At 39.9% G+C, this 14,441-nt stretch overlaps 1 long non-coding RNA gene across 1 annotated transcript in view; it reads left to right on the top strand.

Annotated features, from left to right (window-relative positions):
• The window catches only part of LOC130141700 (uncharacterized), a 43,051-nt gene extending 37,667 nt beyond the window's left edge, over nt 1-5,384 (top strand). The window contains exon 3 of the long non-coding RNA XR_008819139.1: nt 3,699-5,384. This is a non-coding gene — a long non-coding RNA (uncharacterized LOC130141700). The remainder of the gene's footprint in view (nt 1-3,698) is intronic.
• Nucleotides 5,385-14,441: the final 9,057 nt, after the last annotated feature.

Raw genomic sequence — 14,441 nt, 5'->3', positions numbered from 1 at the left:
TTTAAGTCACCATTTATTTCCATCTAGTTAAGCTTAATTTCCTTTTATTGTGTTGTTCAAATGAAAATATACAATGCCATGTCTAATTGTGTTACTATTCACATTAATAACCTGTAACTTTACATAACAATGAGCAAGAAGCATCAAAAAGGCAGAAACAGATGCAATTATTTGTTGCTAGCTGAGTTACTGTACGTGACCCAGGTGCTGTAGTACTATTTGCATGTGTTTCTCACCTTTGTTCATCCAGACACATGGGGATCTCAAGCTATTGCTGACTAATTGATAGTTGTAGTAACTGCTATAGGCTCCTTAGATTAGAAATGCATGCAGACGTGTGTCTTGATTCAAACATTAAGGAACACACACTCTCACTTACTTACATGGGCAGAAAGTCTTCATACTATTAGAGGTGTGTGATGGAGATAGCAGGACATAAAACAGAAGAGAGAGAGACACAGAGAGAGAGAGAGAGACAGAGACAGAGAGATGGCATGCAGCATATATACCCCTACAAATAGTTCTAAAATGCGTTTGCAAATGCAGAAGTCTTCAGAACCATCCAACAGTTCAGCACACCCTTTTTATCTCTTCTCTGCGGGACGTCTCCATCCAGATTACTCGAAAAAAGCGGAAAAGGTGAGAGCTCTGCCATCTTAGCTCTGAATTCATCTGATTTCCTTTTTTTTTTATCCCCCCTCTCGCTTGTATTCCTCATGCCATTGTCCATTCTTATGATGGCAGCCGCCCTTGCTCTTGAATGCAAGTGTCACAGCGGGAGCAAAAAGGGTTCAGGGCTGCATTGTCAAAGCCATGGTTGCCTATTGTTTCTTAGCCTTTCACTGCTCTGCTTTTCCGAGCCTCTTTCCCTATCAGTGGCCCCTGTCAAGGGGAGGAGTAGGGAGAAAATTGCAAGAGTTAGTCGTCCTTTTTATTGCACACTGTTATGATAAACAGCCCAGCAATACATCCCACAAAATTAGGAATTATAACGACGGGATGGGGGAAAAATTCTTTGTAGGTTTGCGTTTGTCGCTGCCCTTATGTCAAAAGCTTGGTTTCTTAGGAAAGACTTTTGTATTGGTGTTTTGCCCAGCAAAAAATAGAGGCAGCTGCAAAATGAACAGTGAGCTATTTAGCCACAAGGTAAAAATTTCCTGTTGCTATTTGGATACTGATGCTTTTCAATTTTAAGGTGGGGGGGGGGGGGGGGGGAAGCATGACTGAAAGCATTTCTCTAGCTGTCCATTCATTCATCCATCCATCCATCTTTTTATGGTTTAAAGCAATTGAAAATGATTTTTAAAAAGGCCAGAGAGACTGTTTGCACCTTGGTTTTATTTGAAAATATCTCAGGGTAGAATGAGGTTTCTGTTTCAGACGATTGAATCTTGTACTGGGAAATGAAGGGGTAATGACTGTCCTGCTTGTGCCAGAAAGTGCTAGTTCATCAGGTCATCTAAAAGTAAAATCTTGTCACAATTTCTTCCTTTCATGGGGGAAAAAATATATATACAAGACTTTACTTGACATTTAGGTATGTGTTTGATTGTCTTGTGTGAACAGGCCAGCTTTTCCGGTGTTCAAAACTTTAGGGAGGTTACAAAGTTACGGCCTCAAAAGTTTTTTTTGTTTTACTGTGTTTGAGATTAAATTGTTTAGAAAAGGAAATTATTTCTAAAACATGGCTTCCAAGAAGAGTGCAAAGATATTTACATATTCAAGTTGTAAATAATCTAGTAATTTCACTTTCAATATTTTTTTGTTTTTAAAAAATCTAACCAAGTAAAAGACGAGCAAATGCAATTTGGTTTATGCTTTCAACTGTTTTTGTAAATACAAGTGTTTTTTCAACTCTTAAATTTATGCTTACTCTCCTAACTGTACAGAATATTTAGCAGTTTGGGGATTTAATTTTCAAAAGTCTAGTATTACATTATTTTGACTGAGCTATTATGTTATCAGAAATTATAAAAAGAAAACACTACAGACTGTTCAAATATGTGCTTCTTGAGTCTGAATATCTAAGTCATTGCAAAAATCTACTGCTATTTTATCATGTCTAATAATAACAGGCAGAATGCTTTCACAGACTTACATACGGTTTAAGTCTTAAAAAAGCTTGCAGAGAAAAACTCCTTAAGCTGCTGAATAGTTAGGGTCCTGTTTAGGTTATGTTTAGGAATATCTAGTCGTCAGAGTCTTCCAAATGATAAATGTTTGTTGTTAATTTACTTTGAAAGATACAGGAAAAGATATTTCACCTGAATTCACTTCTAACTCTCAGAACGCTGGAATAGAAGTGATTTAATGAACAAAATCTCTTAGTCCCTCCTACAAGACAACTTGCTTTGCCTTTTATTCTTTGCATTAGTCCTTTTTACACATATATATTGTCTAGCATTGTCAAGTTCTAGGTCAATTATGTGTTTGTTTGGAATATCTTTAGAATTGAAACTTTTTGAAGAAATGATGAAAGAACTCTGGCCTTGTTTTAAATCAAACTCTGAATGCATCTGAGGCCACACTGGGAGCACAATGTTTAATTTCCATTCAACATCTGCCTTGTATTTACCATTGCAGACCAGTGTCTGTGTGGAAGGAGCACTTATCGTTGATAAAAGTTTGGTATTTCTTTTGTCATGGGTTGTCATTTCTGTTCTCTCAATCTGGACTGTCATTTTGTAAAATCTTTTGTCATTGGAGCTGAATGGAAAACCTGGAATGTGTAAGAGATTAAAGAAATGGGGAAGAGGACTCACATGTGTAGAGCAATTCTGGTCGCTTGACTCTCTGAGACAGATCGTGCCTAATCCTGATTTTCCTTTACTCCAGTGTAAATACCGAGCTGTCCCACTGAAACCACAGCTGAATACTGATGCAGCATCAGAATCAGGCCTGGCTCATTTCTTTGCTTTTTGAGACTGTGGCCTTATCTTACAGTGAGAGCTATGCATGCAAAGCTCTCATTTTACACTTCTGATGATAGATGCCCATTGAGTGACTTTATGCTGATTGCAAACATATGGGTTAAATCCTGACTTTCAGTCATTACTCTGGACCCATGCTTGTAGGAGTGATATCAGCCTGACCTTCCAGAATTTGGTAATAAATATTTCAATAACTTCATGTGCTTGCTTTAGGTAGGTCTGGATAGGGAAATATTAATCTCTCCAAAAAAACTGGGGTGGAATTTTGCATGTCTGGACATTCCACAGTGTCAGTCAGAATGTGGTGGTGGTAGCTGCAACATTAGGTCTACCTGAGAGGAAAAAGAAGTTTATTCAGAGCAAAGACAGAAATGTTTGGCCCCACAGATGTATGTATTTTGCTGCAAAAAAGAGTGATTCAGGGGGATTGACTGGAGAACTGTTACAGCCTTTGGATTAAGAGAGAGCTGTTTCAGGTAGCAAAGGGAAAACTTCACTTGGTGTTTAATTTGTAAAATGAATTTTATCTCCTTATTTATCAAGACAACTTATGTTCATGTGGTTTTTAATATTACAAAATAAAAAGGCTTTTTTTTCCCTGCCACATCCATTCTGTAATCTGAGGTTGAAGTGCTCTGTGTACAGTATCAGCTTAAGACCCAGGCACCTATTTAACTTTTCCCTGTGGGATTTCAGTGAAGCACAACCATTATAGTCCTGCTCTACATAGGAATAAATTTCTCTTTCTTTCCCCACCTGCCCCTATAGGAGTAACTTGATGACTTCAGTGGGAATTGCATATAAACAACAAAGGGAAAGGGTCATCTGGATTCTTCTGAAGGTAAGTGTCAGGGCCAGGAGTCTCCATGAAATACCCATCCAAGACACAAGCAGAGGATCTCACCTACTGCCTCTTCTCCAGAGATTCCATCCCACGTTGAGGTTTCAGGCAAGTATCACTTTTTCCCTGGCTGGAGCTTCGCTGGTGAGTCCTTAGAAGTGCTTGCTTCTCACACATATAAATTTTCTCATTACAGTTTTCTAATGAATCAGAAGGCAGGTTCTTGTACCCCCCGTGTGTTCTTTCACACCCTGCCACTGGCCTGTGTGACATTACACGCTTATGAATATGGCCGGTTTATATAGTCCAAAATGCAAGAACTACCCCTTAGCGAGTCATGTCAGGAAAAGCTGAACCATTGGGTTATTGACCTTTTACTAATTCCAAATCCATATCCTGTTACCACCTGAGGTGCACATAGGTAGAGCAGTATCACTTTAAATCACTGATTAGGTAACCCACTGCATTTACTGGTCTTTTATGTTTACAAAACACCAGAACCAAGCCATTGCAATGAATTTTGTATCCAGGTAGGCTTTGCATGCCATGGGCGGCATGTTTCCCAGGGTTTGTCGCTGGTTTCCATATGCTTCTTTATAGAATTAGGTATTATTCAATAGGAGCAAAGCAATTTCAGCTTGACAGGCAGAAAATAGGATGGTTACATCCCTGTTAAAAGTGAAAACATCTGAAATAAGACATGGAAGAATACATTATCTTCCACTGGGAAAAGCCTGCTCGGAGGGACTCATTTAGCCATGGGAAGCTGGGAAGGAAGTGTGGAGTGAAAGACTAGCCAGGCAATTATTCTTCTAATAGGTAAGATTATGTTGGTTTTCAGTAAATCAGTGCAAATCTGTGGTTAACTATGTCTGTTGAAAGATTCTGAATACAGAGAGTGTAAGGGGACAGACCCTTTCCTGATGAAAACTGCTGCAGTGTTCAACATCAATTGGAGATCTGCTTCAACTGCAGGATGTGAGGCAGATTGAAGTTGTGTAAAACTGTCAGGGACTCTGTCCTGCTTGGTCTGATCTTCCCTGAGGCTGAGACAGTTTTATGCTGGCAGCTTTCATTCTTCATTATTCAAAACAGGTGACATACTTTAACAAAAACAGAACTTTGAAAGCCATTAGTATGTTAGCACAACAGAAAACTCGCATGTTTTCTTGTTCAACAATATTGGCAAGAAAGAAAAAATATTTTTTTCATAATTGTTGTTTTCTTTCTAACTCAGGGCAATTGCTGTATTTTGATGTGCCTCATGTGCTCAAACATCAGTCTTAATTCAGATTTCAGAACATCATTTCAACTTTGCAGGGTTTCAGTTTGCCACAAGATGATTTCAGTAGGAAAACTATGTGTGGTGTAACTTCAGTTTTATTTATATGCTTGAAATCTACACAACTGCTTTCTCCAACATGTGTGTGGGATTTCCACTTTCATTTATTTATGAACCAGTGTAGTCAAGTGTGGAAGTGCTGTGCATTGTGCTGAAAATCGTGGACATTATTTTATTTCTTTATATTGACTTTGACTATGATGAAGAACTTAACCTGGGTCTGAGTTACAGGTTTGAAGAGGACATACACAGATTATGTTTCCACCTGCCACTTATTTTTCAACATTTTTTTCCACGCTTTAAGAGGGGACTGAAGTCTAATGGAAGGCACTTGTCACCTTGTAGGTCCTGGTCTACTTTTTCAGTTGCTACAGAATGTGCACTCATTTCTGTAAGTTTGGAGGCCTGTTCAGGCTTTTATCAAAGCAAAAATCAAGCTCTGCCAGTTAATTTTCCTGTCCCTCACAGGTTTTCATTATATTGTCCAGCTTCATCCTGTATCACTTGGTGAAATGATAAAGGGATGAGATTAAGAAGCTTGATAATACGTTGTGCAGAGAGAAGGTATAATTAGCTGAGAGGACACTGAATGCAGGAGTGATCTGGCCCCGGATACCTAAGAAATGTGTCAACATTAGGTTTAAATGCTGAGAGTGCCATAAACCAGTTGCATAGAGTCATGTTCTTCCTACAGAATTTACCTCAGAATTTGGTTCTGGTTGTATCTCCCTCCAGTCTGCTGATGATACCTACCTTGATATCCATCTCTGGTTCATATTCCTGCCTGTGTATAGAAAATTCTTCCAGTCTTTGCCAAGTCATCACCTTCTCAACATGCAAATCCCTCCTAAACCCTCACTTCTTCAGTATTGACACCTTGAAATTATTTATTCTTCTAATGTATCTGCATATTTGTCAAGGCCGTAGAGAGATTAGCTAGTCTGTGGGCACGTATCTAATGAACTGTGTGGTATTTTCACTGTAACCATGGTGGTTCTTCCCTCATTTGTTTAACTTTCTTGTTTTGCTTGTTTTGTTGTGAAAGAAGCTGATAAACTGCTTGAGTCAGGACATCATATCAAGTGATTTAATTTATTCTTGTTATAAATTCTGAATTCTGTATAAATAATAGGTAAGCTATAGGTACAAGCTGCAGCTCTGAAAAATGCCCAGTTGGCATTAAGATTCTGCAAGACGCAGTGGGCAATGGGAATCAAATAGTGGTGGTGATTACCAGTGGAGGATTATGTCTTGCTGAAAGCAACGAAGTCGATGAGGGACTGGATAAAGCCCTGCGTAACTTGGTTTGATGTCAGAGCTAACCTGCATTGAGCAGGAGGTTGGACTAGAGACCTCCCAAGGTCCTTTCCAACCTGAATTATCCTATGATTTGGTGGATGTAGGTGGCCTGATGCTGGGGAATTATGAACATCCAAACCCATTAACTCAGGCCAGTGGAAGGAGCAGGAAATGTGGCCTGTTAAAGTTTTTACCCATGAGCACTGAACTTGTATGTAGTGCCACCTTTTCTACTGGCAGCTTGTTATTGCTGTGCGTGATGTTAGGCAAATCCATTAGAAGCAGCCTCATCTCTGGTATAAGAGAGTAATTCAGACTAATACTTACCAACTACTGGGGCATGCTGAGGTGGGATCTGGGTAGAGGGTAACTCCCCAGCTGCACCTGCAGAAGTGAGGCAAAATTGTTGTGGAGGTCTGCCATTCCTTAGGCTCCAGGTTGATGGAACATGGTAGATGGATGACCAGCTGATGCTATCATGGGCTCTGTTGTGGGAGGCTGGCTGGGGCAGGGCTGTGGAGATACCATAGACTGAGGCCAAGCCAAGAAGGGGTCAGAACATTGGGTGGAGTAATATACCTGTTCAATCAAATTTCTTTTTTTCTCCTTGGAGAGTATTCTCGTATCTAAAGGTCCTGAAATCTGCCTTGTGTGCAAATGTCACACTGCCCCATCTGCCTATCTGAGAAATATGCATTTTCTATTTACATATTTTATATTTTATTGTTTGTTTTTTGGATTTTTTTTTCTTTTTAGTTACTGCATGTGTTCCATCTTTGAATTATCAGGCAACATATTAATATCTGGTAGAATAAATAATCTACCAAACACTGAATGTCTGAAAGAATCTCTGTTAAAGATCTTATAGGACAAGTTGCAGGTTTGTGGCTCCTACAGGAAGAAACTTGCTTAGCCTTTCTCTTACATGATTTTACATTATCAATATCATTATATCTACTAAATTCCCAATACCTGGAGCTGCAGAAGGTGCCTTCTGCCCATACTTCTCTGGCTGGTGGGACTACTGCTTTTTTCCCACACAATATAGGGGCACAGTCCTCACAGTGCCTACATGTGACAAACCTGTGATGGGGAAGAAGAAGGGATCTCACAACAAGACTGCATCTGTCAGATTGACTTTTTTTTTCGAGCTGCAGCTGGTATAAGTCACACCCCTCAGTCTGTCTTTGATGATAGGCCTATGCTTCTTGAGCAAAGTGGATCTAGCTTTCTGGGAGAATTCAGCTGTACAAATCTCATGTTTCTGACATAAAGACGGGCTTTGGGAATAAGTCTAGATCATGGAACATTTCTTCATTGTAATAGTTGCCCTTATAGTTATAGCCTTTTTTTTTTTTTCCTTTTAAACCTGAAGAAACTGTGTGAAAGGAAATATTATTTGCCAGGTTTTAGCAGTGGATTTGGTATAAGCCTGTGATAAAAACTAAGACCTTAATTTAAAGCAAAATCTGATCAGGAGTTTTTCAGTAATATATTAATCTGTTTAAAGCTATAATAGGTTAGTTAAATCCTGGGGGAGATATATATATATATATATATATATACATCTTCTTGCAAAGAAAGGGAGAAAGGTTCAGTTTTGATAAAGTTTTGAAAAATGTTGGAATAAAAATAAGTATTTATGTGTCATTTCACTTGATTTAAGATGGTTACTTAGGTTTATATACTTTCCAGGATGGACTTAACTATTGTGGGTAAAGTGTGTAAAATACTATAAAAGGAAAAACTGAATGGGGAGAGAGAGATTTGAAGAAATGCCAGCATTACTTCAAAGGCAGTAATTAATCCAGTATATATTTTAATTCAGCGGTTAGTAAAATCATGTTGTAAGTGTTCAGCAGTTAAATATGTATGGAAAGGTAACTCATCACAAGGCATATACCCTCTTCCTTGAGTGCTGATGAATGAGTGTTCTTTAATATTTACGTTCCATATATCGACCTGATAGTTTTAGTCGTTAACACAATATGTTGTTTCTGAGGACACAGATCACTGTTTTGGAAGCCTCCAACCAGAAGGTGATAGAAAAATCTAAACCTTGGTAAATGATCTTTTGGGCTGTCTGCTTCTTACTTTTTAGAAAGCTGCATTCCAAAGAGTAAATCAGACAAGGGACTCAGTGACAAACCTTCATTGTTCTGAGGTTTAAAATAAACTTGTTGTGGCTAAAGATGACAGTGTTAGTTTCCCAGAATGCATGTTGTCATTTCAGTGTAGTAGTATGATTTATCAACCAAGCTGGGATTAATTGCAGCAGGGCTGCTTACAATTTGAAACAGACATCAAATGCTAATCTTTCCCTTAATGTACAGATCATATAGGCGCCGGCTATGCACAGAATTGGTCTGTAATCCTACAGGTACTTCTGCACGTGTGTGACTGTGCTTACGTGAATGGTCCGGTTAAAGTCATTGAAACTACATGTGAGTGAACACATGTTTGTGTAACCCACTGGTATGCATCTGACGTGTGCCTCGTTTTACTGGCAGCTTAGTAAGTGCTGCTGACCTGCGTCTTGCCCTTTCACACACTTAAGCAGGCACACAGAAATACTAGTTTGTCTGGCCTGTTGATCAGCCAGCCTCCCCAGAGACCAGATTTTCTGCCTTGTGAACTGGATCTGGCCCCTGAACTCACCAGCTGGCTGTTCCACTCAGTGGGTATTTGTGATGTATAGAGAACAAACTGCAGATGGGTTAGTTCAGATGCTTAGAGCAGGACCAGCCTGGCTGATGCAGAAGCTAATTATGCCAGGTTAATGTGCCATTATATTTTTTAGGTCCTGAGCTGATCTCTGTCCCTGGAGCAATGCAGAGATACAGAGGGATAATAGGTCTTTCAGACTTAGCTCAGATATGTGACACAATGCTGCTAATGGAGACTTTCTTGAAGCCTCCCAACTCTAGGTCAAGCTAGTGTGTTCTAGACAACACTGTTGTCATCATAATTAGTGGAAGCTCAACAGACATGCCCCAGGCCAGTCTCTGCTGTTCAGAAAAGGGTATAGTTTGCCAGTCAGTGTTTGTTGTGCATCCCTGGAGTGTCCAGATCGCAGAGGAACTGGGTCTGTCTTGGCACTTAGACTTTGATTCCACAGCTCAGGCTGTAAAGAATTGTTGCTGTAACTTCAGAGGTCCTGGGTGCAGTCCAGGTAGCTATGACAAACTAGCAAGCTAAAAAGCCTTAGGCTACATGTTTGTAGGTGAAAGCTTGTGAACTCTATGCATAATTTTGTTTCTGTGACATTACAGGCTGACTGTAAGAAAAGAAGAGGTGCCTTTAGATGTCTTCATGGACTAACCCACTATAAATACGGGTATTGATTATGATGATAACTGGTTTTATTACAAGAGAAATAGAAACAGTAAACCTAATTCTCATCTCTGACTGCTTTGTCTCTCATTGTAACATCATTTCAATTCAGTGGGATTCTCCACTACAGGCTGTAAACCAAGGATGTTAGAGTGGTTGCAAAGGAATGCATGATATTATGGACAGTGGATCACAGTAACACACAACATCCCCCCCACCCCCTTAAAAGTTGTAGGGAATTTGAAAATAAAGAAAGAATTAAAAAGAGACGGGATAGATGTGCAAACTGGCATTTGCCTTAGTAGGTTTAAAATCTCTGCTCTTTCAACAAGCAGGAGTTTTATAAATACATTCTTCATTGTACTATTACTGAATCTTTCAGTTAAAATGAAGTGCAAAGTTTGCTCCTCAGTTGACATGTCTGTGCTTGCCACATGAACTGTTGAACACAACACAAGATGCTCAGGTTATGAAATTACTGTAAGTTATGAGTCTGTTCTTGATTCAGTGAAGTCCAAAGCTTGGTGTGTTTGTTGGGAACTGATTTTGGCTTTAGTGAATGGTTGACTGACTCTGGCAAGAATTGCAAACCGAAAGCAGAGAGTGGGAAATTTATGTCAAGATCTCTGTAAAGGTACAAGTTGTTAAGCTGTGATGTCTCAATAGGATTACATAGTTTGTGGCAAAAATTCAGCAGCATTACACCATAAGAGTGTTGGGCTGGATCCTCACCCAGGATGGCATGGTTGAAAATCGTGACTGAACACAGCTGACATTCTGGTTTATGGGATGATTGAGGGGAATGACTCTGCTTTCCGTATGTGTCACTGGTGCCAATAGGACTGTTCTGAATAAAATAACATGAGATTTAACATCTGCATCAGTTGAATCTTGGTCAAATCAAGGCAGTCTTTACTAAAAAAAAATATATCCCTCTTAAAGAGTCTTATCTGAGAAAGCTTTAACTTCATGGAAGCTGGTTCAACAGCCAACAAGCTGGTAGGAGTCTTTCAGGGAGCTCCAATGGATTTTGAATCAAATTCTTCCTAATGTGTGGATTATCCTATATCTACTTATTTAGAGTGGGGTTTTCACCCCTCTAAACAAGAAGCTGCTGGCTGAAATTAGCCACCAAAATGGTACAGTAGACAAAAGTGACCTCCCTGCGATAATCTCATTACTTTAACATGCACTGGACTCTTTGGAATACTTCTCAGTAAAGTGATACTGCATTTTGCATCACTGTTACTTAGTGAGCCTACTTCAGCTGTGCCAGGGAAGTCATTGGCAGGTCAACAGCATTCATTTCCTATTGAGTTTTCCTACAGAGTTGAGCCCATTTTGGTTTAGTCCTCAAGACCATTCATAGGAAGAGATACAGGAATACCTTAGCTTGTTCCCTGAGTTAGTCTGGTCCAGACAGATGGTGGTTAATTCACTTAACTGAAATGGTGAAGGACTTTCTTATTGTTTTATTTAGTTTACGGAATGCTCTCAGTGCAGATAATCCTCAGAGCTCAGGGATGGTGCTGATTTGGGCAAAAGCACCTGAGTATCACAAATGTCCCTTCTTCCTCTTTATGTTTTTTCTAGTGCTCTCCTGATCCCCTTTGGCTGAGTAGCTTCCATATTCCTCAGAATTAAGAACTAGCCTTGTTGATCAACTTCCCTGTTTCAGTGGCACTGGAGACAGATGAGAGCAACCGGTTTTAAAAGTCAGAGAAGGAGAAGGAACCCAAAAGCAGAATTTGCTCTTAATCTACTTGCATATTTTTAATTTTTTTTTCTGATAAGCAGGTTAGCTATAACCATAACAGGAAATATGGATACAACATAAGATTTGCAATACAAATGAGATTCTCATTGTAGTCCTTATTAAAAAAATGAAGATTTTGACAAAAGACCTTAACTAATTGATAATTGTACTACTTCTGCAATCATTTGATAGTTCTGAATTGGATAGAATTGTGCTTATAATTCCTTGTCCCTATGTTGTCAGTCTTGGTCCAGGAACTTTGTTCTTGTTGCCAAGGCTTGGAATCGAAGCAGCTGAGACCTGGGTGTGGTAGCACTGCAGTGGCTTTTCTGTGACCTCCCTGAAAGCAGCGATTTGAAAAGAGATTTAGGAACCTACTCTGTTCTTAAAAAATGATGTACGCTTCAGCTCAGGCTCAGAAGATGTTGTTAATTTGAGGGGATTCATTCCCGTTGCTTTCAAAGTTTTCACTCTTTGTTGATACTGCGTTTATTAAATTATCAGCCAGTCATGCTTGGTACCTTCTACATGTGTAGTAATAGAAATAATAAGCCCTGTATATTTATGGAGTGGGTCACAGGGACTGTGTGCTAATTTTGCAGGCCATACTCATTGCCTGCACTGTATTTTGCTCAGGCAGAGATGACAGGCTAAAGCCTTCTCTGTCACCAGATCCTGCATCTCTGCTCAGTCCTCCTCCCCTGTTGCATATTGTACCTGTGCTCACAGGTATACAACCTTCTTTGGTTTTCCATTGTTTGCTGTTGTAGCTGCTACATCCAGGTATCCAGTGTGCTGTGAGTTACTTTTTTGTTCTACATGACCTGATGTCAAAGAAACAGCAGCTTGGGCTTAAAAATTACATTGCTATTGTAGTGGAGAACTCTCTCTGAATTGCTAAATCCCATCTCTTTTCAAAGCTTTTAAATCTGGCTTGGAGCTCTCCTGATCAGCTGTTCTCCATCCACAGTGTACTGGGCCCGATGTACATAGGCTCAAACCCCTCTTGGACACCGGCTCAAAATGGTGCAACAAACTGCTGCTGGACACAGTGACCACTGCAGAGCATCCCAGGGGGTCACTTTCACTTCATTCCAAGAACAAAAATGTCAGCGGAGATTTTAAGGAAAAAAGGTCACAAAAATTCCCCTGCACAAAGAGTCCAGGAGAAGGGGAAAACCCATATACCACTGGCACCACACACTTCCCATTTTGCTGGTCAGGGCTCCAGTACCTTCAGCTGCAGAAGGTGGAAGGAGCCGAGAAGAACAGTAGTCCCAATACATTCCTCTGCTTAAAAGGCAGAGAGAGAGGTCATTCATTCTGACATGCATCCAGGTTGTCTCTATTTGCACATATTAAGTGGCTGTATTTGCTATGGTTGTTATTTTAGACTGGTATTGTCTTTATATATACAATGGTAATCTGTACATAAATGGAAGGCATAACAGTATCTGAGGGAATGAGCTGATCCTGATTCCCACCGAGTGATAGCAGTCTAACCATTTGTAGCCCTGACTTCTACCACATGAAGTGCTCTTACCAGCACTCCTGTGTGCTGGTGTGTTAGTGATGGTGGAATTGGGTCCACAATATTATGTCACAAAATAGAAAACACACGACCCTACACCAGCTGTAATAGCATAATAGGATAAGTGCGAGGGAGAAACAGCAGGATATAATAGGTACTCGGCTGCTTCAGAGATGGGGCCTCTATATTTACCTAGATAGAAGGAAGCTGGGAAACTAGGGCAACATAAGAACAGAGTGACAGTGTAAGTGCTTCAGGAGGTGGTTGTGGGTGAATTGAAAATGCAGCAATATGGGATGTTATATAATCAATAATAACAATAATATCTATGCTTACTGCTGTTCATCCTGCAATACTTCACCCAGCTGCTTTACGAAGCTCAGAGGAGTGTTGGGGCCTCTTTGGTGTTAGCTTTCCTAATTCCTTCTCTTCTCCTACTCTATAAAAGCCTCTGTGTGGTATTTTGTCCGTTATTATGCCTGGAGCATAGAGAAGCGTTTGTCTGCCTTTCTCTACCTGAAAGCCCTGTATTTCAGTTGCTTGTGGGGTAGAGAAATGTGTATGAATGACCAAGGCCAGCCATGCGCCATGATATTTGAGAGCAGAACTGATGGGGAAGTGGGAAATCAAATGGAGGAAATCTCAACACTTCCTGCCTTGTCCTCTGGACAGCAGTACTCCACCATTTGCATGCTTTCTCCCATGGGGTTTTTTACTGCAGATTGCAGAAATCTGTTTTTCTGTATTTGGTTGCTGTGGTAGTAACAGGCCTCTGTGTTGAACTGTACACTTTTTCAGGCCAAGACATGACTTTCTGGTGCTTGTTAACATATTTTGGATGTGTTTTCCATTCACTCTTTGATGTACGCTCATCTTTGCTCATGTCTTTGCAGCTTATCTAAGTTACCAGTTTTACTTTTAACTTAATTGCTGACTTGGGTTATGATCCTCCTGCTTAAGTGATGAGTCATTTGTACTTGCATAAAAATCTGCATTTTCTTCCACAGAGGCACTTAGGCACAGGTTAAATGAACCCTTTAGATGATTGAGAGAGAAATACCAGGGAAAGCAATGTGTGCTGCTCTGCTGTTTTGTTACTCCTTGATTCAGATTACTTCTATTCAGTTATTCTTACATGTAGGTTCCTGAGTAGCGCCGCCTCCCTCTGCATTTCCTCCCTTTGCTGTATTTCTTGGTTTGAATTGGTTAGAATTCATTCATGCATTTTGGACTGTGGTTTTGCCTACAGTGCTGTGCCATCTAACAATAAAATTCCCATTATAGTTCCAGGAATTGCCAAGGTGGACTGAACCGTTGAATGTATACAGATAGATGCACATAGTCATCTTTAGTAATAAAAGATGAGATATTAAAACATCAAAAATTGAACTTTTAAATACTGTATTCTT

This window comes from Falco biarmicus, chromosome 20, assembly GCF_023638135.1.
Source record: "Falco biarmicus isolate bFalBia1 chromosome 20, bFalBia1.pri, whole genome shotgun sequence".
Lineage (NCBI taxonomy): Eukaryota > Metazoa > Chordata > Aves > Falconiformes > Falconidae > Falco > Falco biarmicus.
This window is presented reverse-complemented; position numbering and strand designations above follow the sequence as displayed.